This window comes from Nyctereutes procyonoides, unplaced genomic scaffold, assembly GCF_905146905.1.
Source record: "Nyctereutes procyonoides isolate TBG_1078 unplaced genomic scaffold, NYPRO_anot_genome, whole genome shotgun sequence".
Classification (NCBI taxonomy): domain Eukaryota; kingdom Metazoa; phylum Chordata; class Mammalia; order Carnivora; family Canidae; genus Nyctereutes; species Nyctereutes procyonoides.
In genome coordinates, this window is record NW_026575146.1 from 56,707,256 (window position 1) to 56,732,365 (window position 25,110).

Below are 25,110 nucleotides of genomic sequence, written 5' to 3' on the forward strand. Positions count from 1 at the left end.
TGGCAGTGTGGCATCTCTGTATTTTCTAGAAATCAGCTTCATCTTTATTTTGCGTCCCTTCACTGCATGGATACTAAACTTGGCTTACTATTTGGAGTCTTCCCCTCACTGAGTCATGTTGAGAAGCCTGGGGATCTTGATAGAGAGCTGGAAGGCTCTCAACATTGACCCACTGTATCGTCCACAGTGTCCCTTTGAGTTGGTGGGCTGCTGCTGTACCCCGTATGACACAAGATTACCACCCAAGGTCAGTTTCCTTCAACTCATTATGAGCAAGAGCATCCAAAAATAAAGGCTAGAAACCCTACCAGTCTTGTTTTATGAAAGTGGAAACCCCACCTCTTGGGTAGACTGGGTGGGTTGTTGGGAGATAGGAGGACAGCTGTAGCTCAAGATTTTGTGCCTGGCCTGTCACCTGTTGCAGTCTCGTTGGGATAGAAATTCTGGTGTATGAAAGCTGCAGGCCTGGCAAGATGCTTGTCCCATCAGGGAAATCTGAGTTACTACTCTGCAACTGACTTAAGGATTCCTGAATCTTCTTTTCCTTTCTCATCTTTTGCTTACTTGGTTTATTATTTCAACCATCCTCCACTGAGAGACATCAAGAACACCATGTTGTCCCATACTGGCACGGTATCCCCGGCAAGCTGCTCAGAGTGTCGCTGGCAGGAGAGCCGAATGGGACATGCACGTTGACAGCCACCTTTCAGAGCAGGCGTGGCCCTCGTGGTTTCGGCCTCACTGTACAAACTCAACTGCCAATCTGTCCGCTGAGCACAGGCCTTTCAGTTTAGCCATGGTGAGGTGTGCGTAACTGAGCCTACAGGACAAATATAGGAAAGTATGCACGTCTGTTCCCTTCTAGACACCCCGCCCCTGCCCCTGCCCCCCGCCCTGCCTCTGTGCCCTCTCTTAATTCTGTAATTTCAAAGTAAAAACAGAATGTCTACTCGGCTTTCTTTCTCCCAGTAATCCCCAGTCAAGGATTCCTGTCTGTCACCCTTCCTTCCCCAACATAAACAGCACCAGTGTTTTCCTTCTAAGCGTTGACTTGTGAGACAAGCCAGCTCTCTCTTCTACTCTGAGGCTGGTCTAGAAAGTGTTTTCAGACCTCAGGTTCCGCTCAGCAAGCCCGTGCCATGTGGGTCGAAAGGGTACGCAGCGCGGGCCCCTGCTTCTCAGCTCTGAGCTCATTGATTTGCTACAGCTTCTTTTGTTACTGCTGAAATGGGGGCGGGGACGACTTGGATTAATAAAAGCATGAAATAAAATACATGTGTAAAATGCGGTGAATAGCAAGGAGGCGTGTGGGCCTGTGGGGTTGAGGAGCGCGGGGCCCACGGAGCTCGTGGGGGAAGAATTGAGGTTTCTGTGGTCGATACCACGGTTTATTTAGGGAAATCATGGCAGTGGCACCTCAAGAAATTCACTAAGGACTGGCGACTGATGGGTTTCCAAGTGAAAAGCCATGCGTGAGAAATGAATTTCCAGGTGTGCATGACCACTTACTTTAGATTCTCCGTCCCCACCCCCCGGCCAAGGTCACCGTAGGCACAGTTGTTACAACGTAGTGAATGTACCATTTGTGTCACTCACGGTGGGCAATGCGTATCCTGTGGGGCATGGAGCAAAATGGTCATTTGGCACATGCCAAGGCCCTCTCCAAGGATTCTGTCTTTATTGCAAGCCATGTCTAAACTATTTGGCACATGCCAAAGAACTTAACAATGTCCCATGCCATTGATGTATCGCGTGAAAAATAATCATGTACTAAAAATTTCAATAAAGCTGTTATTAGTATTTTCTCTAAAGTTTATGAGAAAACCAAATAACAAAAAGTTTCCATGGTTCGTAAAAACAGATGCTGCATTCTAGTTGCGGTGGTTTGTGATTATCATTGTCATTATAAAATAGTTATGATGGATCTGAACTCCTTCTCTGTGTATAGGGACACAGATCACCTTCCTGACTTGGGTGCTAACATGCATGTGACCTCAACCCAAGTCCCTTAACCCATCTTACCTGCTAATTGAGTAGGTTGATTTAGGTAATTTTTATTTCCATTAATGTTGTGAAACTTCTGCAGTTCTAGGTCATAAAGATTTAATGAATACTGTTCTGAAGCAAAACATGCAAGGTAGATGATTTGTGTTGTGGTGGACTAGGCCATCCATGCAATTTTGAGTACTAAGAGGGCAAGCTTAAGACTTATGCTGTGACAGGGGAGGGCAAAGGATGAGGCTTTTGTAGTCCTATAAAAGTCAACTGGAGGGGCTCCTGGGTGGCTCAGAGGTTGAGTGTTTGCCTTTGGCTCAGGTCCCACAGGGAGCCTGCTTCTCCCTCTGCCTGTGTCTCTGCTTCTCTCTCTCTGTGTGTCTCTCATGAGTAAAAAAATAAAATCTTAAACAAAAAGTCAGCTGGAGAATGCTCACCTGAGTTACATGCAATTTAGTGATCTTAAGTGGCATCCTTAGATGAGCAGAAGGTGAATAGGAACACCTTCAGCGTATGCTGGAGCTCACACTTCTATGATGGGCAAACCCAAAGCTTGCTTATCACAGGTTCTTCACGGCTACAGCTACTGCCTTCATATTTCTCTGACAGAAAAAGCTTATTCAGTTAGTCTTTTTCCAGGGATCAGAAGGCATCACAGTTATTTGAGATTCACAATAGATTTCATTCCTTACTTGTTTACAAGCGGTTTTCCTTTATGAGGTCTTTTGATGTCCATGACTTCTTTTATGGGAGGTCTTATACTTTTATTTGCTTATTACTCTAAAAGTCACAGAAAGTTATAGGAAAGGGAAGAGCAATGCCAAGCTCCCTTAATGTTTTAGTCTCCAACAATGTTCCTGGCTGCGTATTTGTTTCCAGTTGTTGTTTCAATGAAAATTATGTCTTTACGCAGTTCTAAGCCTTCTGTCTGGGTATAAATCTTCTTAGTTGGCATCAGTAATTTTTCACTTACTTGGATGTTCTTTAAGCTGGAGAGTGTCTGTATATGTGCCCTAAGCAAATGAATGGATGCAAACTCATTTCAGAAGCTGGAAGTCAGATGGGGATGGAAGCATGTATTTACCTGATTGTTGTTAGAAGAGAAAGAGAGGAAAGCTAGCTGTGTGCAGAAACAAGGTAATTTGTTAGCTTGCTCTGCAGCCCTCATCTGCTCTACACCTCAGTTGATGGTTTTGGCTTTCTTCCTTCCCTGAAACTGATTGCCTAAATCTCTTTTTGCTTTGAGTTCTATTCATGAAGCTGGCACCTGTGTCGGTGCCTATGAAATGAATGGATTCCTGTTAGGCCAATCGATTATTTGGTCAGATGCTGAGAATGACTGTACTACTAACTGAGCTGCCTTGCCATAGTTGGAATTCAGAGTTTCCAGGATTCTAGAATCACAGGCATTAGAGATGATCACAAACACAGCCTCCAATCCCAAATAGGATCCCCAGTACAAGCATTTCCAACTGAGTCATTCACCAGCTTCCAGTCTCCGAGGGATGGGGCACTCATTACTTATATCTTGGTCTGTTCTAGAAATACAACCTCAACTACCTATAGGAGTTGGACTGGTAATGGATAAATAAAGAAGTAAAATCAAATGCATAGACAGATTCAAACTATTTTTATTGTTCCTGAATTATGGCATAAGGATACAACAGAAATATGTAAATACATAAATATTTTAAAGTCAAAAGTGAAAAAGTCCAAATTGAAAAATAGAAACAATGATTCTTTTAACACAGTATCCTTTATATACATATTAAATCCATATGCTTTCACTTATTTTTCTTGAAATGTGACTTTTTCAATCTGTCTTTTATTTTCCCTCATTTGATATAGATGCAGGTTCTGAGAAACAATTCTCTAATATAAGGGAAAAAAAATGGGTGAGCATGATGCTAAGTGGCAACTTAGCAGTAAGCCCTAATGGCAGGAAAGCGATAGGCCTGTGCTGGGGTCTGTGGTGACCTGGAGAGCTCATGCGCCCTCCAAAGTAGGTCGCCACTACTCAACTCCAGATAGTTGTTGACACTTGTTGACATGTAGGAATGTGGGCCCTGTGTTACTAATCTTCCACTTTCTCAAGGAAAGCTAGGAATCTGGATTTTTAATAAAATCCTCTAACTTTTAAATGTTTTATATTTTAAAACACAGTTTGGGCCAAATAAAACATGTTGGGAGGGGGCCAAATGACATCTAGGAACTGCCATTTTTCTTTCTCTGGCCTGTTTCAGGGGTCAGTGAACTACGGCCTGCAGGCCAAATCCAGTCCACAGCCTGATGTTGTAAATAAAGTTTATTAGAATACAGCCATGCTTATTTATTTATGTGTCATCTTTGGCTGATTCTGTGCTGCAGTGGCATTGTTCAGTAGTTATAGTGGAGATTATAAGGCCTACAAAAACTAAAATGCATACTATCAGGACTTTTACAGAAAAAGTATGTTGACCTCTGGTTTATTATGCTCTGCTAAAATTCTTATCTTTTAGAAAGTCTTTCTTTACTTTGAAATAAAAACTACCTTTCTTTGACTTTCATTCCTTGGTTTTGTATCTATTCCTGATGATCCCTGGAAGACGTTTGAACCCTCTGGGATTATTTAGCCATAAAACCATCCAGTGATGGGTTGAACATCTTTCAGAGCCAAAAGCTTTCACTCAAATTAGACCTGACTTTTTGGATAAGTGGTATATTTTGAAATAATCTAAGACACCACATATCTATCCAGAAAGTGAATGGAGCTTGTTAGTAGATTGCAGAACCATAAAAAGAGCCCCATAAGTGGTTATTAGGAACACTAGATGAATTGCCATAGTCTGTGAATCTACCCTATGAGAGGTTGGTTGATAGCATGTCTCTGGGTCCCTAAATTCTTTGCTATAAACTTTGTTCTATGACCACAAGCTTCTGAACTATGGAAGCTGGTCTCCCCATTGCAGCTGTTATTTCTTTCCCCCACAGTCATATTGCTTCAGTCACCTGGCTCTTCCTTCACTTGCTCAGGTATTTGAAGCTCTTCCCTATCCTAGACTTTCAGCCCTTGTTATATTTTTTCTGCCTGACACCACTTATTCCCACGTCTTTACGAGGTAGATCATTCTCATCTTATAGATTTTTAGCTTAATGTTATCCCTTTAAAGACATATTTCCCAAACACCTTCTCTTAGATGAAACTTCTGCTAGAAAGTACCTTATAGCACACCTTTCCATTTATCAGATTCCTTGTACTTTTGTTGTAATCATCTTGCTGTTGATTTGTATTCTATTAGAAGGTAAGTGTGTTGAGACCTGGACCTTTCTAGTCTTGTTTGTTGCTTTTTCCTAGTACCTAGAAAAATGCAGGTGCTCAAAAATACTTGAAGAATGAATGAATTGCACATCAGCAGTAGTTTCATAAATAAAAGTGTTATATAAATTACACTCTCCATTATTCTGTTTGACAAATGAACTTGTAAAAGCCATCAAAAACACACTTCTCATTAGAGAGAATGCTTCAAATTAAATTACTCCTGCTTGGTAATAACTTGATATCTGTATATTTGGTGAGGATATGATATTTTTTAGTTGTTTTTATTAATGTAAACCAGTAATCATACACTAACATGTTGATTATTAACTGAATCAATAATGTGAATATTTTCTATATGAGGCTTTGCCACATACAAAACCTACACCCCAAAAGCTCCTGCTATGTCATTCTCCCATAAGAGGAAGATTAGAAGGGACATTAGTGATTTTCCACTTTATTTAATGGGTGAGGAAGCAAATGCCCAAGAGATTTATCAAGGTCATGTAGCCCATTAGTTGCAGAGTCCGGAGGACAAGTGAAGGTGGTCTATTCTCCACCTCTGCACATTTAACTGTGCTTTCCTTTTGTTGGTGATTGGCTTATCTTATAGATTCTGGTGGTAGTGAGAACACCCCATGTATTAATAATAGTACCTACTATCTTTGTAAAGGAATTATCATGCATGTTCTACAGTCTACAAGAATTCTATGTGAAAATGCGAGTAAATACTATTGCCCTATTGTCTTAATTTAAAAAATGATTAAGAAGAAATACAAAATTACTAGTTCAAAAGAATACATGCAGCCCAATGTTTATAGCATCATCATCAACAATAGCCAAATTATGGTAACAACTCAAAAGCCCATCTATTGATGAATGGATAAAGAAGATGTGCTGTATATATATAATGAAACATTACTCAGTCATAAAAAGAATGGAATCTTGCTATTTGCAGCAACATGGGTGGAGCTAGGGAGTATTATGCTAAGTGAAATAAGTCAGAGAAAGACCGTATTTCATTCATATGTGGAATTTAACAAACAAAGAGAGGAGGAGAAAGAGAGAGGGGGAGAGAAGGGAGGCAAACCAAGAAACAGATCCTTAGCTATAGAGAACAATCTGATTGTTGCCAGAGGGATGATGGGGGGAGGGATGGAGGAAGTAGGTGATGGGGACTAAGAAGGACACTTAAGATGAGCACCAGTGTTGTATGGAAGTGTTAAATCACTATATTATACACCTGAAACTAAAATTACACTGTAAGTTAACTAACTGGAATTTAAATAAAAACTTAAGCTATTAACAGGAATGCTATATAGCACTAACACCATAACAAAAGTCTCACAGGTAGAATATGGTAGAAATGGAATGTGCATCTAGATCCTTATCATTTGTTGCTCTTTTCTACCTTTGGTGTGGTATCTGCCTGCCATTCTTTTAATGTGGGACCTGAAATTTAATGCTGAGCTTAGTTATTAATAAAAATGCAGGTGCTTCATATATGCCTAGGACCCTTCTGATGATTTACTGAAATATTAGGTGTTTATAGATTTATAAGAATAGCACAAACTTCAGATAGTGCTTCATATATGTAGTCATGGTTCTACATACATTTGTTAACTTAAGCAGTCGTTACAGAAAGCCTGTGAGGTTGATGCTATCCTATCCCTATTTTAAATTTGAGGAAATTGAGGTACAAAAAGGAAGTATCTTGCAAAGTGACATAGCTGGTGGGTGAACAGTAAAGCTGTGATTGGAAACCAGACAGCCTGGTCCCGGAGTTTGTCCTCTTAACAGTTGTGTTAGGTTACCTCCTTTCTGGCCTAAAGAATCATAAAACTAAAGGAGTGAGCCCACTGTGAGGCCTGAGCCAAAGCCCTAGAGAACTTGGCATGGTAGGAAACAGAATTCTGAGCCGCTGAGGCTACTATCTCCTCTCCCTCACGGCTGTGTTGGCCCGTGGAGAGGGCACTTCTGCTACATTCTACCTTCTGAAGGAAGCATTGAGGAAGGTGTTTTCCTCATGCAACCTCTGCTTTGGCTCTTCCCCGGGAGGAGGCACATATTTAGCCATTGAAATGGTGAAAGCCTGTTCTACTTTTGTGTCACATGCTAATCACATGTGACCAGGTGTGTTGACCATGGTACCACTGTTTGAGGCCCAAGACCTTGTTCACAATAATCAACATGTCCTTTGCTAGAGTGTCCCCACTCCTTACCCACTTTGTGACCTGGTAGTTGTTATTGGTGACAGTGGGGGAGGGATTAGGTGTTTGGGAATGTTGCCAAATATCTTAATTTCTCATCAGAGCAAACAGTGGGGTAGTGAAGAAGAAAGGGTTAAAGGCAGTGATGCTGAAGGCAGGGAGGCCACTTTGAGAGTCTCAGGGCTCAGATGAGAGAAGGAGACAACAGGTCCCTGAAATAAGGCAGTTTTGCATATGGCCAGGGAAGATAATACAGAGTAGAGATTTCTCTGAAAAAAAAAAAAAAAAAAAAAAAAAAAAACAAACCAAAACAAAACAAAACTTGTTGAATCACTCTTTGTGCCAGGCCTTGGGCATTCAGCTCTCAACACAATAGATATCAGCCTTGCTTTTATAGGACTTACATGCCAGTGAAAAAAGACAGACTGTAAACAAGTGAATAGATAAAAGGGATAATTTTAGAGATGGAGAAGTGCCCTGAAGGAAACAAATTGACAGGGCAACCAGTGATGGGTAAGAAATGGTGGCCAAGAGGCCCTTCTGGAAGAAGTGACATTTGAGTGATGAGGAGCTAGCCTTGTGACGGTCTCAGTAGAGTGCTCTTGCAGAGGGAGCTGCTACCATGACCTGCTTCTCCCCTTTTCCACCCATTTTAGACACGTGATCAATTTCCCAAACGCTTCTTCCATCCTGGAGGGTGTGACTGCTCTTGTCGTCCCTGGTTTGCCAGATTCCATACGCGAAGAAAGCTCTAGTGTTAGCAGATGTCAGTAAAGACTCTCAGGTGCCTTGTGGAAATGACCGCCCCTCTTTCCTGCAAATCTCTTAGCCCAACTGAAGAAAGAAATGAGGTTAGTTTGGCATGGTATGTTTCTAAGGAGCCCACTACTTCCTTTGCTAAGAGCTCAGAAGCCATCTGTTTAATAATCTGTTCTTGAATTTATGCGAGGGTTGATGTCATGTGCCTCGGGATCAAGTCTCTGAAATTCACCAGTCTCCCTCTTTTGAAAATCTGGACAGCATTTGTAAATTTGCAGTCTTCTGGAGCCATGCCTGCTTTCCGTAATTCCTCTAGGATTGCTGACACTGGTTCGATGACCACATCTGCATGTTCCTTTAATACCCTGGGATCTGACGTGCAGCGCAGGAAACCTCAACCAATTCCTCGTAGCCACTTCCTCTGTCTCTCCTCATCTAACTTTGGCAATAACCCTCTCCTTTTAATCTATTCGTTATATGTGGTTTTCTTATTAGAAAAGTAATGCATGTTGTAGAAAATTGTGGAATATATAAAAGCAGGGAAAAAGTCACTTATATCTGGTGACGATTACTTTTAATGTCTTGGGATATGTCTTTCCAGCCTTCCCTCACCCATTACTCCCATACACATATAAGGGCAGACCGTCTTTGTAGATGGGCACATGAACACCTATGCCCATGGAAACATACGTGTTCATATGTTTATATTGTGAAATTTGGGAAGGAATGCAAAATCTGCTTTGTAATAGGATTTTTCTTTCTCTTAAAATATATATTGTCAATCTTCTTCTCCATCTGAAAATTGCTTTTTTATGACAAAAGTGATAGAAACTAAATAGGACTGAAGAGTTTATTTTTTTCTTGGACATAATAGCATTATATCTCTTTTCTCAAGTGGAAGTAATGTGCCAGTTCTGCCTTTTTCACTTCCTCTGCTGAACATAACTAAGGCAGTCCCTTGGGTGGCCTCTTGTATCAGTGATACCTTTTCTGGAGATTCTGAGTGGAAAAGGAAGAGCACATTTTCTTATCTTTCTTGGGACTTTCAAAACTCCTTGCAGTAGGACAGTGTCTCTGTCTTGCATTTGGACTTGTGTAACAGTGTAATCAGTACATTTGTTCAAGTAACTTTCTCTGTGTAATTAGTATAGTGCCAGTTGAGCAGAGCCTTCTTTCATGGGTCTCCTGGGAGTATGAGGGAAGAGACCAGCCTTCCTTCCAAAAACTTGTATTAAGACTTGCAGTTTATAGAAGGTGGCTTTTAATATACATACATCCAGGAATAAAAGCAGTGATGTCTTACAAGTGCTAGAGATTTGTGGTCCATTTAAGTCTATAAAATTCATCAGCCTATCTGCATCTCTGATTCTGCTCCTGAGCTGATGGGGTACCAGGAGGCAGCACGGGCTATGCCAGCTTTCAGGTATAGCCTTCCACTTTCCTAGATCTTCCTGCAAGCTTGGACCTCTGCACCCTCGACATTGCATGGTTACCTCACTGAGCTCTGTGATGCATTCCTATTCTGAAGACCTTTCTCCTAATGCACACCCAAAATTGGAAACAATAAGAGAAAACCCTCCATGCTTCATCTATACTAAATTCTCTTCTTGGTGGGAGTCCATGGGTCTCTGATTCACTTGACAGAAGCTCTGTCGATATTAAGGAGTGGAGAACTTAATTCATTTTACAGAGCAAGGGCAGTTGTCTCTGTCTGCATTTCCCTGAAGAATTATTTTAGGTCTTCTGAAGGCTGTTCTGAAAGGCTGGCCCTCTGAAAACCTCTGTAGTATATTCCCTGGGTGCTCCTCAGTAGAGTTGGTTATGTCCTTTTTCCTTTTTCTGTAAACACCATGTAGCAGTATGAGTTCAGCAGAGAGATCCTTCTGTAGATCACAACTAGATTGTGAACTCAGCAGGGCGAGGCTCATGTGGGGTTCAGTCAAGTTGTAACCACAGGGTCTGGCAAAATGCCTGTCATAAAGTAGGTGTTCAGTAAATATTTGTTTATTAATTTAATCAGTATAACTTGATATCTACAACATGCCAGACAAAGTTTTTGCTTTTATGGTGCTTAGCTTCTCACTGCCATTGTCTGTGGAAGACAGACAATAAAAAATGGTTATAATACGTAAGTGAATTATATATAGGGTGTTAGAACATGGTAAGTGGCAATGAAAGATGATGGTGAGGTAATCAGTTTGACAGTTCTGAGAGTTACAGTTACAGATAGGGCGGTCATGGGAGGCCTCATCTGAATAGGTGACATTTGAGCAAAGCCTGGAAGGAAGTCGGGGATGGGCTATGCAATGTCTGAGGGCTCTCTGCTGGCAGAAACAGGGCAAAGGCCCTGGGGAGAATGGGAGCTTGTTGGCAAATTCAAGGAATAGCAAGGCCAGGAGACGTGAATAGCTGAGAGAAAATACTAGTAAATGTAGTCACCGTAGTAATGATTGCAAGGTGGAATTGCCATCAGCTAGGAGGGGGAGGACTGCATGTGGAGGAGGGTTGTGGAGGTTAGATCACACATTCATCTGGGACATGTTAAGTTCATGATGACTATTAGATATCCAAGTGGAGAGGTGGAGTAGACAGTTGGACATACAAGCCTGTGGTTTAGAAGAATGAGAGTTTTCAGGGATGCCTGGGTGGCTCAGAAGTTGAACATCTGCCTTTGGCTCAGGTTGTGATCCGAGGGTACCAGGTACCCTGTGGGAGCCTGCTTCTCCCTCTGCCTATGTCTCTGCCTCTCTCTGTGTGTCTCTCATGAATAAATAAACAAAATGTTTTTAAAAAAAGAATGAGAGTTTTCATTAGATAAATGGTTTAAAGCCAAGAAACAGGATTTCAAGTGACTGTGTCTAGAGAGGAATGGAGGGACCAATGGTAGGGTTTTGGCACACTCCAATGGAAGGAAATCTGCAAGAACAGAAGAAACTAGCCAAAGAAATTGAGAAGTCATGACCAGTGGGGCTGAAGGAAAATTGGGAGAGCAAAGTGCCTGGAAGCCAAGGGCAGGAAAGACTGAGGAAAGCACCAGTGCATTCTTTCTGATAGGTTTTCTTTATTTTCTGTTTTTGTGGGTGGTGTTTTTTTCTTATGTTACCTACTTCCTGATAATGGCTTTAGTGTCCCCCGATTTCAGATTGTTGTTCTTTCTTCTATACTTTATTGTCACCATGGACCATGTATAGAGAGGATATTGTTAGCTCTAACTACTGGTTACCCTGAGCAGTCACTCCTGGATCCCATTCCATTGGTGCTAACATTCTCGGGTTCGTAGGGAAGGCTGACAGCAACGTGAGCATGAAGACAGCTGGACTGAGGCATTTACACAGGACATACAGACAGCCATGGATGTCAAATGAAACTTGGAAGTGTTTCTGATCTCATCCTATCCAGGGCTTCTTGTATGACAGTAACTCATGTATCATCAGATCAGCCATTGATTCTCAGGAACTGAGGGCTATATATCAGAACAAAGCCATCAATAAATGTAGGATTTTTATGTTGATGCATAATATCAATTAAAATGATAGGGAGCAGCACTTTATATATAATGCACTATAATTAATATCATTAGATTTAATATACAATTGCTGGAGCAATATTTCAAAAGATACATTTGAGTGACTTCATAGTATAGACCATGATGGTAGTTATGGGGGGTGATTCGCAGAAATGTAAGATGTGATCACCCTGCACTATTGGCAAGACTAGGCTGCTGTAACAGGAAAGTCCCCAAATGCTGTGGCAGAAAGAAAACAGATGTTTATTTTTTTTCTCACAGATGATTCTGAGGTGAATGGTCCAGGTTGGCAAGGAAGCTGTGCTCACAGAGTCATTCAGGGACTGAGGTTCTTGGCATCATTGTGTTCAGCCATCACTGAGATAATTGTCCCCATTCACATGGTTGAAACTTGAATGCAGGCATGTAGGGATCCAGTTCATGGCACAGGGAGGGAAACTGTGGATTAACACATACCCCATGTCTTAATCAGATCTAGACGTTGCAGAATCACCTGAACTCACTAGCCATTGGCAAAGTGAAGTAAAAAAATTCATGTGATCCCAGCAAAAGAAGTAGAGAAATCTAGCCTCCATACAAACCCAACTTCTGCTTTTTAACTGTGGGGGAAACAAAGGCAAGGTTTTGATAGATAACTACCCATCTCTAGCATTTTTTTTTTTTGTGGAATCATAAACACTAACATTTAAAAATGTTTTAAGAATTGTCTAGGGAGCCATAGGCTTTATCTTATTTGATCCTTATAATGATCCTATAAATTAGGTACTGCTGGCCCAACTTCACAGATAGAAGATTAAGTGCCTTGCCTGTGTTCTCACACCCAATAAGTGTAGAGCTGGAGTTTGTCCCCAGGCAGTCTGTTTTGGAAGCTCTTGATCCTTTTGACACTTTTTATATGGCCTCTAGTGGCTTGAGACTGTCGTGGTAATAGAAGAAAAAAACAATTGCTTAATAATTTCCTGATGGCATTTTCAAATCTAGTGTCTTATTTGAAATTCACAAGCACAGCTACAACCTGTCCTTTTATAAATGATGAAATGGATCAAGAGAAGTTAAGTGATTGATTAAACTCCCATAAGTTTGTTGTTAGTGATTGGAAGACTCAGAACTCCAGATGTACATTTGAATATTTTCCCCCAGTAAATTATATTAACTCAATAAATACTTGTGAAATGGATAGTGAAAGAATGAAGTAGGAATGCCTCTTACTGAGTTGAGTCAGATTTTCCAGCTGAGGAGATGGGGCATTCAGTTTAATATAATGGAATCTCTCCAATTGGGTTGAGAATATTGTGGTCCTCAATGGAAACTGGTTATAGAAAATAGGGTGGCAACTTCTACAGATCACCTCTTTGTGAATATAAGACAGTGCTCCATTTATCAGATTATGATTTCTGCTATTTTCAAATAAAAATGTATTGTATTCACACCATAGGTCTTATTGCAACTACATTTGAGTGGTTCTTAATGCCAGAGACACATTTGCGACCACTTCGGAGCTGACTCATGAGAGAAAGCTCCATGTTGCAGCAAATGTCATCATTCATTCTCTCACTTGAGGTGATGAGTCATCAATCGGGTAGGCATTTAAAATGAAGGCAGAGTGTATGTGTGAGACCTCAGACACAACTCCTACATTTGGTGTCCAGAGAGACAAGAGAATGCAAACAAGAATATTTAACAGGACCTGCTATAGTTGAACTTAGTGGGTCCAACACATAAAGCATAACCAGGAACCCTCTCCCCCCAACCCTCTTCCTCAAAATCATACAGGACTTTCTTGGCTTGATAATAGAAAGTGGGAGTGATTATATGAATATTTTGTGTGTATATTTGATATGGAAATTTAGGATGGAAAAATCAGCTATGACATATTAAATGTTATTGCTTTTTGAGAAGATACAATTATTTGGACCACTTTTGGGTCTAAACTTTGCCAAACTGGGGCATAGTTGGATAAGTATGTTGGGGAATTCCTTGGATGATGCCATATGGCACAACACCATTATACACCTGTTGGAGAGCCCAAGAGGATGAGCATACTCCAGCCATAATCAGGGGCCCATGCAAATATAGGGATGTGCTAGGCCTTTCATGTGCTGCTTACAGTGGGTCCTGGGGTGGGGTGAAGAAGACAATAGATTTCATAATGGGATTTAGACTGCTGAAAAAAATCCTATTAACACATGTGAAGAGCTTATTGAATTCAAACAAACAATAATCCAAGCTTTTACAGGCATTGTGAAGCTGTGGGTGATAGGGAGGATGGATATGCTCAGTTTCAGTACATCACCTGGAAACTCTCCTGGAAGGTCTGGATGACGAAAAGCAAGCCCTCTGCTGGATCTTAAATTAGTACCACAAAAGGAAATTGTCTACAGTGTCATTGTTAAAGATGCTTTCACAAGGATCACTCTAGCTGCTTCCATCTGGGTCTTTTACAACAGAACAACACAATCTCATAAATTCAGTAAGATAATGTGCAATGCCATAGCACCCCAGTAGATCCCAGAAAACAACACATGGGTTTTGTTCTTGTCCCCCAAATATATATTTGAAGGTCTGTTTAATGGGTTTAACTGGAAGGATTTTTTTGCACATTTCATTGTGTCATTGAGTAACTGCCACTTACCCTTTTTATACAATCTCCTCTTTCCATGAACTAGTATACCTGGGACACAAGGTTGGTTGGAGACACGGGGACAGAGTCTGGGCAGTCTAATTATTTGGGTGTCTATAGTTTTTACATTTTTTGACCCACATTCAGAGAGAAACCTGGAATAGTCTGGAGAAGGTTGGGAAGGAGGTTCTGACTGATTAAGCAGCATCCAATGGCCCCTCGATGGTCCAGAGCCATTCAGCTCTGGGCTGACCTCCACACTCCACCTGGCAAAATGGAAGCTCTGCAGAAGACAACCTACCCTCCTTAGAAGGTGGTATAGTGACCACTTTGTCTCTCTAGCATGTCTCTTACAAGCTCTTACTCTCCCCACTCCTTTCAATAGGTTACAAAAGGCCCTAAGCACATATAGTACTGTTCCTGACAGGTGCTCCGATTAATCTTAATCTGTTTTTTATCCAGCATTATGTGCCCAGTGATAGTTGAGTGTTCTTTAAGTAACAAGGCAGTTTCCTCGCTGACTTGGTTCTTAGAAGGACTTTGCTTACAAATTATACCTTATATGTAATATTTAGAACTTTCAGTTTTCTGATGTACTTAGTGCTTTCTCATTTGACTCACAGTTACATGAGGCTTGTTGTTTCCAGCACATGTGGAGAATGGGGCTTAGAGCTGGGACTCCCAGATGTACTGGGAAGATGAAGAGGGAGGAAGCCCATTGTGATCCTTTCAACTAGTAGACGGTCATCAGATGCATCTGGCAAAATGCTTTGTTCCATCTGCAAACATTGAAGAAATATTCAGGGTATTTTTCTTATCAGGACATGTACTTGAATGGTGTGCTTCTGAGAAGACAGGAGGAGCCTGTGCTTTGTACTTCCATCTTTGTGTGGCTACAGAGCATGGGGGAAACTCTGAGGAGTGGGCACAGGAACCCATTTGTGAAATTAAGAAATGAAGATTGTGGACAGCCATGACTTAATAAGCATTTGTTGGAAAGACAAGCCACTGTTAAGGAGTGGTTGAGTAGATTCCTGGTTCCATACAGCTTCCCAGTCAGGGTTGAGAGGTCCTGGTTGTAGCTTCAGTATGTTATCCCTGGATGAGTGGCTGAGCCTTTTTACTTTATTTACAGTCAGGACACAGTCCCCTGAAGCACAGGGCTCACTGCTTAGAAAGAAAGATGAGGTTTCCTGAATGCCCACCCTCAATGGCCCCTGCAGGAGTGAGCCACAGCTTCCAGAGTTCTCAGATCATTTCACTCTGTGTTACTTAAAAACATCTCTTAGGGAATGCCTGGGTAGCTCAGCAGTTGAGTGTCTACTTTGGCTCAAGGTGTGATTCCGGGGTCCTGGGATCAAGTCCTGCATCAGGCTCCCCACAGGGAGCCTGCTTCTCCCTCTGCCTGTGTCTCTGCCAGTCTCTCTCTCATGAATAAGTAAATAAAATCTTAAAAAAGAAATCTCTTAGATAAGGAGGTGAGCTCTCCAAGGGAAAGGACAGTGTTGAGTTCTGAAATCCAAGTAAATCACCTGGAGGTATTGTGTTATAATACTCATACACCGGGATTTTCTGAGATAGTCCAAATTTCAAGCGTCTGTCCTATTGTCTTTATTCAATATCAAGTGTTCCAAAAATGCCATCATGTGGTTGACTGTCTTAAAATAAGTAATACTGATAGAGCACCCACGCACTATAAGCTGTGTCTCTGAGGTTTGAGTCTAGAGGGCTAGGCAGGACTGGAGACAAAGAATTACAAAATAATATGGTGGGTCTAAGATTGTAGAGCACAAACAGTCTCTGGGAGAACAAGGGAGAACAGCCAAATGTAGGCTGGAGGATGGGGAGTCTTTCTAGAGAAAGTAGTATCTAAGCTGAGCCTTCCAGGACCAGTGAATCATGATAGCCAGATGGAAAGGGGTAAGACTGTTCTTTACATAGAGCAGGTGAGGTGTGGGAAGTCTGAGATCCTAGATCAAAATGTGCTTGGGGATATCAAAGTTTTGTTGCATTTTAGAAAAAAGGCTTATATTTGGAAGGGGGTTTACAAGGATGAGGGTGGTGAAAATAAATTTGGGCAAGTGAGCCTTGAAGGTAAGAATGTGTTGAAATCAAAGCTCAATTTCATGTTTCACTAAATCTTTGTGACCAATTATGGAACATGGAATAAGGCAAGTCAAGAGTAGAGGTCCAGATATGACTAGGAGGCTGGTATAGGCATTCAGATGAGAAGGAAAGGGAGTCAGACCTAAAGTTTCATGTTTGGGATGGATAGGGATGAAGACATGACAGAAGGCCTTCTTACAGAAGGCAAGAATTCTGTAGGATTTAGTGCTCCCTTCCTGGTCTCTTCCCCATTCCTTTACTTTTTATTTCTTTCTTCCTCAACTTTTGAGCCATGCTGAGATAAGGAACACAGGAAGAAGAGCAGTCTGGGGAGAGGAGGACATTAGTTTTGGGTGTGTTAAATGTGAGGAGCATCTGTGATACCCAGGTAGAGATGCCCCATCCATAGAGATTTGGGACCCAGGAAACAGTCAGCCTGCATGATATATATTTATCTAGGGATCATTGGCCTTGAGGTAGTAGTTGATGTGGTGAGAGTGGTTGGATGAACTGTGCAGGGAATGATGGTGAAAGGAGGAGAGAACAGAGTCAATGACAGATACCATGGGAGCACTATATTTAAGGATTGGCCAGATGAAGGGGATGGTGCAGACAGAAAGGCCAGAAGGACTCAGGAAGTCATTAGTAGATCAAGAGAGGACAGAATTTCAAAAAGGAAGGTGCTTGGGAATGTCAAAGTGCTTCACAGAGATCAAGGATGAAGGGATTTAAGTAGCAGCCATTCCATTTATCACTCAGAAGATCCTGGGAGATCAAGTGCCAATTTCCCTCTTGAGTCCAGAAATGGTGTAAAACTGTCAAATGAAGTGCATCAGTCTTCTGACACATAGGCTCCCCAGCACACACATTCTGGATTGTTTATCTGTCCCTCCTACATGCCAAATGTGTGCTTATCTCTGGTCTTTGCTGCTACTTTCTCTCCTGCCTGAGATGCCCCCATCCTTCTCTTTGATGATCTTCTGCCCCTTTCTTGAGGTTTGGCTCAATTCCTCTTTTGAAAGTCTTTCCTAATCACTCTGTCCTCCCTCCCCCACACCTCCTCTGCTGACCATCCCTGTGTTTAATGCCTGCATACTTGTCTGTTAGCCTTTGTGTGCTCATTCCCTCATCCAGAGATCCTGTAAGATCATAATCTGTTTGAGGACAAATTACATTTGTTGTAAATATTTCAAACATCACAAAAACAGGGAATTGTGCACATGAAATCAGCACTCATAAGCACTTCTTGAGAATCAACTCCACATTGACATCTTGACCAAAAAGAAGATGAACCAAAATAAAGAACTCAGGAACTAGGTATGTCTGGGTGGCTCAGTTGGTTAAGCATCTGCCTTTGGCTCAGGTCATGATCATAGACAGGGTCCTGGGATCGAGCCCCGAGTTGGGCTTCCTGCTCAGCGTGAAGTCTGCTTCTCCCTCTCCATCTGTACCTTCTCCCAGCTTGTGAGCTCTCTCTCTCTCTCTCTTATAAATAAATAAAATCTTAAAAAAAAAGAACACAGGAACTAGAAAATACCTGGTAAATCTAAATATAAAATTATCACAAATCTAAATAGAGAGCTACAACTTAGTAGCTTGATCAAATATAGCTGGAGAACAGAATTGAAAAGTTAAACTCTAGTAGACTAAGTGTTCTTTATAGTAAGACAGCAGGGAAGGTTAAAGGAAGCAGAAACATGTTAATGGTGCTACAGTGGGCAGTGGGAGGGATAGTAGTTTCAGAAGTTTCTTTGAAGTTCAGAAAGAAATTATGAAAACCTTTAAGAAGCAGAGTTTTTAAAGTAGTCTTAAGCCTCAATTTTGGACAATATAAATGGGTACCTTCTTTTAATGCTCTTGAGTACATACATGCAATTACAAAGGAAACTAATTATAATTCAACATAGTTGTAAAATTGATAAGAATTTCGACACAGAAATATGTATGCTTTATTAATGTATTAAAAAACCAAATCAAAAGGTGACTTTAATAGCTGCTGAAATTTTAAAATTGTGATGAGTATTAATGATATTTTGAAATATTTACAACAAATGTAATATGATATGAAAATGTGTGTCATAGATGCCATTAAAATTACTGTGATTTGTGGCCTGCATTCGTAGTGGAAGGAAATGGTAGATTTGTTAGAGGTTAACAAAACTGAAGATACATTTTTTTCTTAAGTTCACAGGCCATCTAAATTCTTTCTTTCTACCCATTTCCAGGGTTCCTTAGACTTCCACGTTAAGAAACCCTCTTCCAATGCTAATACAACTCAGAATCTCCTAACTTTTTCACTCTTGAAAAAAACACTTAAATAAATGAATAGATTATTTTTTCCTCTGTCTTTAAATAGTGAAACAAATCACCTTTTTTTCCCTACATTCATTTGCTAATGATTGACCTGTACAAAACAGCATTGGTTTTAAGTGTTTGTATCTTTTAAGTATAGTTCAATTATAAAAAAAAGGGAAAATGCAAGGGGAGAATCTTGTCTTCAGTTTTAATCACTTTTGGTAAATGTGAATATTAGAAGTAAAGTAAGTGGCCTTGCCTTGGAGACAGTGCATTCTTTCTTGTTCCTTGGTGCTTCCTGGCACTGGATTAGTTGAATGAGAAATTCCCAAAGAGTTATTTATATGGCTTTCCTAATTCCTAGGGATATTGAGCCATTTTAGCACAACAAAATTTGAATACAATCCATCAATAATTTGCCTAAGTGAAACTGTTGAACTTTGTAAAGTAGAGTAAGTCCCATAAGCTCAAACCAAAGCTTTACTCTTACTGAGGTTATACCTTTAGAGATAAATAGAAGCAAAGCAAGACTGAGGGAAGTAAAGTAGATTTTGGCAAAATGACCCCTTCCCATGATGAGAGCCATGGCAGACATTTACACACTTTTATAACTAGGATTCTCTGCAAGATGTGGAATAAAAAGAATTTGACTGCTTGTCCAGTGTACCTAACCAGTTTTCTATCTACGCATTCTTGAGGTTCACTTGAACTTGACTGTGTCCCCATACTTTCAGGGCCACTCCAATTCCTGTTATTATCATCCTATGAGTCCAAAAGGTATCACTTTATTTTTTTCCCAGATGGCCTACATATGCTGTTCACTATTATACTCCCATGTTGATTTTGCTCTATCAATCAAACTCTTTTCCATAAGATGGCCTCCTTGGGTGGTCAGTTGGCCTCCAGATTTCTGTATAATGAAGAAGAGAAATGATTCACCACATGTGGAATTATATGAAGAACATTAGTGAGAAGATTTCTGGGATAGAAGGGGATAGTCCTTTTTTTTCCTTTAGGTCTCTTGAAGATACTTGAAAGTACTTTGTTAAGTTCAAGAGACAGGCAATAAATTCATTTTTAAATAAACAGATCTACTGCAATTCAGGAAGCATGTACCACACACTTTGTAGACAAAGATTCTCTGTCCAGGAATTTGTTTTCAAATACTTATCTCCAACAATAAGAATAAAAGATGCCACTAGATACCAAGCACTGTGTGTTGTCATAGTTTTCTGCCAAAGCAATAATCAATTGCCTGTAGTCAATGAGATGTAATACATATATTACTACTTTTTTAAAAAATAATTTATTTGAGAGAGAGAGAGAGAGAACAGAGGGAGAGAAAGAATGAAGGGAGACAGAGGGCAGAGGGAGAAGGAGAAGCAGATCCCACGCGGAGTAGGGTGCCTGATGTGAGGCTCCATCCCAGGATCATGACCTGAGCTGAAGGCAGATTAACCTACTGAGCCACCCAGGAGCCCCCATAGAGTACTACTCTTAAGTTTAGGAGTAGTTAGCATCTTCTGCATGAATGAGAGATTGCCACAAACTTTCTGAAAACAAAGGCAGGTGTGGGAGATACTGAATTCACAAGTTCTTCACTAGACTTTTCTTTAGAAATATGTAAATCATTTGTGTCTCCTAGTGGGTAAGCATATGCTACGAAGGAAGAAGCACACTTATTTTTTTATGAAGTAAAACTGGAGATTAAGACAAGTAGTGAGAAAGTAAAACTTCCTTGAGAAAGAAGAAGGGAAAGCAAAAGAAATGGTGACTTCATAAATAGATGAGACTGGCAAGCACTGCCCTCATGCAAGGGTTTGGCCAACTTTGCTTGGGGGCAAGGAATGCTATCTTCTGAGTTAGCAAACATAGTTTGTTGGAAGCAGTACAAATTTAAATCCTCTTTAAGTTATATCAGTTTTTGACTAGGAGTCTTCAATGTTGTGATGGTATTTTTTAGATGAGATTAGCATTTAAATCAGTAGACTTTGAGTAAAGCAGTTTGCCCTCTATAATGAGTGTGGGCCTCCTCCAAACAGTTGAAGGCCTTAAGAAAAAGACTGACTTCTCCTCAGGAAGAGGGAAACCCTGCCAGCATACTGGCTTTAGACTTGAATTGTAGCATCACCTCCCTGGGTCTTTAGCCTGCCAGCCTACCCTGCAGATTTTGAGTACTTACCAGTTCCTTGAAATAAAACTCTCTTTGTAAACACACACACACACACACACACACACACACACACACACACACACACATTCCCTATTGGTTCTGTTTCCTCCTTTTCTAGAGCTCCCTGACTACTCTAAGTTCTTACTAGAGTCTCCCTCAAAAGAAGAGAGGTATAGGTCCCCAACTCCAGAAGTTACTCAGGAGGGGTGACTTGGGTGGACTGGGGAAAAATTGGGAGGTTCTAATTGACCCTTTTGTATTTGAAGGTTAAAACAGGAAGTGGTCTTGACCCATGGTGAGCCAAATTAGGCAGAGACTGTTCATGGGTAGAGGTCTCAGCACAAGCTGATCCCATGATCCAATGCTAGCTTTTGCCCAGAAGGTAGCAATGCATGCACATGGACTTGGGGGCACATGTGTGTGATACCACCTGGCTGTTTCACCTACTATCCCTTATTGCTGCTGTCAGCTATTTACCCTTGGGTCATGCCACCCTAGTTCCATCCTTAATTCCTTGAAAACTTTGGCTCCTGGCCCTAATTCTGTCATCATTTTTCATGACTTCAGCATGTAGAACAGATGACCCATCTAACACTCTGGCCTCTCATTCCCTTACTTCCTCATTTCCAGCAACACATTATTTTCCACCATACTGCAGCCAAGTTTCATCTTAGACCTTGTCATCACCAGTAACTGCTCCAATTCCAAAGTCTCAGTTTCAAAATCCACTCACTCCATATACTATTTCCTGTACTTCTAGCCTATGTGCTCTAATATTGCTCTGCCACAGTTTTTTGACCAGGGAGACCCACAGATTCCTTGATCCACTGTTTTCTTACTACCCATCAACACCTTCCTGTTTTGTCTGACCCCCTGCTTGTTCAGCTTATCATCATATGACCCATCATTCTGCTATACCCATCAGCAAAAGCCTTCAGTTGGGTGGAGGCAACCTGCATGGACCTTATTAGCCACTTGAATCTGGATTCTTAAGGGACTAGGCCCTCAGTAAATTACTAGGAAAAATGAGAGGGTAGGGACTTTAAAAATCTTGAGGGAATTGGAAACAGATTTGTCAGCATGTAAAACTGATTTCTTTTGGGTTTATCAGGTTGGGGGTTTCTTGTAGATAGTGAGGATTTAACTTTGACTTTCTGAATCTACCAATTGAAGCAACTGCATGTTATCACCAGCTCTGAAAATCCTTTACTTGACCTGAATTGCACAAATGAAGCTTTTCTTTTGTAACACTCAGGTAACTTTGGTGGCTTTCTGGTTTCTTGTATCATATTGAGCAAGAAGATCCATTATCACAGATTTTCTAGTTGCTATTGATCCACAATACTAAGATGATAAAGGTCATACTAATGATGGGGGTTGGTAGTTTGAATAATCTTTAAATTATCTATTCATGTAGGAAAACCTCTTTATGACTATTAAAATTAATTTAAAATGAGATAAAAATACAAAATTTTGTTTTCCTGACTGGACATAGTTCCATAGGTTCAATAGCCATATACAGCTAATGGCTACCATACCGCACAGTGCAGAAAACATTTCCATCATCACAAAATATTCTATTGGATGATGCTGTCTTAGATCAGAGGTGGCAAACTGTAGCCTTGCGCCCAATCTGGTCCTTGGCTTATTTTTGTACAACCTACAAGCTAATAATATTTTTGCACTTTTAAAGGATTATAAATGTAAACAAAGAATATGTTACTAGGACTCTGTGTAGTCTGCAAAGCCTAAAATTTTCATTATCTGGCCTTCTACAGAGAAAAAGTTGTTAACCTTGTCTTAGATAATAAAGTACTTAAATATTTATGTTTTTGTAATGTGTTAAGGAGTGTAACTCCTCATGATCAAGAATCATATTTTTTACAGTGCTATTATATGGAAGCCAATACATGGCTTATCCCTATTGAGTATTAATTAAACACATACTATTGAAAGTGTTTCCAGTGTTAGTTGTTGGAAAGTTTTAGATGGATGAGACATTCAAAAAACTCAAGCTCATATTTTAGTGGACTGGGTAGACTTGAAAATTCTTAGCTGTAGTACTAATTAGATGCTACTAATAATGACCTTAAAACCAGTAGTGTTGAAGTGTAGAGGGTAATGAATTCTGATGATCGCTGTCTATGTCTGGGGAGTAAAGAATGCAGCATGTAAGTGAGTCTTTGAAGGATGAGTAGGAATTAAATAGGCAGAGAGGCAGAGAAGGGCAGTCAAGGCTATACAAACAGTAGAAGCACATGTGGAGAGTCTTGAAAACAAAACGCAAGGTGCATTTGAAGAAATGTCAGGTAGCCAAATGATATTTAATCATTAGAGGGGGAATAAGCAATGTACCAGGAAACAAGTGGAGGGGATTGGAATTTGATGAGAGGTGCTAGTTTTCTATCATTAAAAGTGAATGGGCAGCATATCATTGGTTCTCAGAAGAAAGCCCTCCCCTGCTGAGTCCCTTTTGGGAAAATGCTGTACGCATTTTTATACCTATTGGTGTGGCTTCTATACTTATCAGATGTAGTGAAGGGTTTTGAAACCACTAAAATGGTTTCAGGGGTATTAATAGCAATGGGAAATTGACATAGTATCCCTTGTGATTTAGCTTGACTCAGAACTTTTCCGTTTCCATACTGCTTTGTTCCAGTAAGTCTTGTTGATTGGGAAGAGTGGATGAAGAAGGTGGTCACAACTAGTTTGTTGGGTACACCTATAAAAATGTACATTATGCTTGAGACTGCCGGGAAGAAAATGGAAAGAGTTTTCTGCTTTGCACTCACAGCTCTTATAGAAATCATTGTTGAATTCCCAGGAAGCCAAGCAGGATGATAGAACCATTGTGGGAATCATAATACTATATAACACCATGGGATTGTATCTAATGAACTTAGGCTCCCAGCCCCATTTTCTGGAATTTTTTGATCATGAATATTTGACAAATGGCTTAGCTGAATTTTCTGAAATTCTAGTATTTGGTTTCTGGGTATAAAGCAAGTGTTCCATAAGCTTCTTAAATAACACCCATGGCTGATAGAAAACTTCTGAGAAGGAGTTTAGATCTTTCCCCATGTGATGACATTCAGTGTTTTATCATCAGCTGTGCTTGTCCAACTTTTTCATTTCATTTAGATATAAAGATTCATTTAGTCAAAAGACTATCTTTTCCAACTAATGGCTGTGAGGGCCAGATATAGAATTGATTATGCCAAGTTTAGAACCTATTAAAAATTCATGGATATGATGTTTCAACCTGAACTCAAATCTCTTGGTGTCTGAGTTAATTTTTATTTGGCAAACAATAACTTCCAGGTTTCAAAAAGAGAAAACAAAACAAGAGAAACCTTCTGTGGAAGCATATTTTAAGACTTCTTGGATACTGTATATCACTTAGGAAAAAAAATACACTGAGGTTTTAAGAGAAAGCCAATCAGAAACACATGGATAAATTGCCTTCAAAGGAAAAAAAAAAACTTTAAAGAGAAAGAGGGACTAGAACTTTGGAAAAACCTGATGATGTTTCCAAGACCCAAAAGTTTGGAAGGAAATGAATAAATATACCCTTCAAATAGATGTCTTATTATCTAACCAAAATTAATCATCAGCGATTTATCTCCTACTGCTTCTGTTTTATGGATGAGGAACTTGAGACAGTAGGTTCCCAAATCATGCCACGTGGAGATCATGGGTTTATCCATGAGATGGTGGTGTCACTCAGTCTCATCCCAAAGTGCAGGAAGAGGAGGCTGGAGTAGCAGTTTGTTAGTAACCCTGATCCAGCATCATGATGAACTCCAGCTATTTGGACAATTATTGCACAGAGAAGGGCAAGATAAACACACTTTTTCTTTTCCATAAAACTGAAATTTTGGGCTGCACACTAATCAGAGATTATATAATATTCCCCCTTATATCTCTGTGGGGGGGGAATTGCATTATAAACATATGCAGTGTATGTGTACTCAGCCATTAGCACTGTCCAAACTTTAAAATGAAAAGAGGGAGACAGAGAACAAAAGGTAATAATTATAGGTGATTCCAGTTGCCATTCTACTCAGTGAGCATGAGATGGAAGACAAAGCCCATGTAACTCTTAGTGAGAGCAGCTTGTTGCACTAAAGT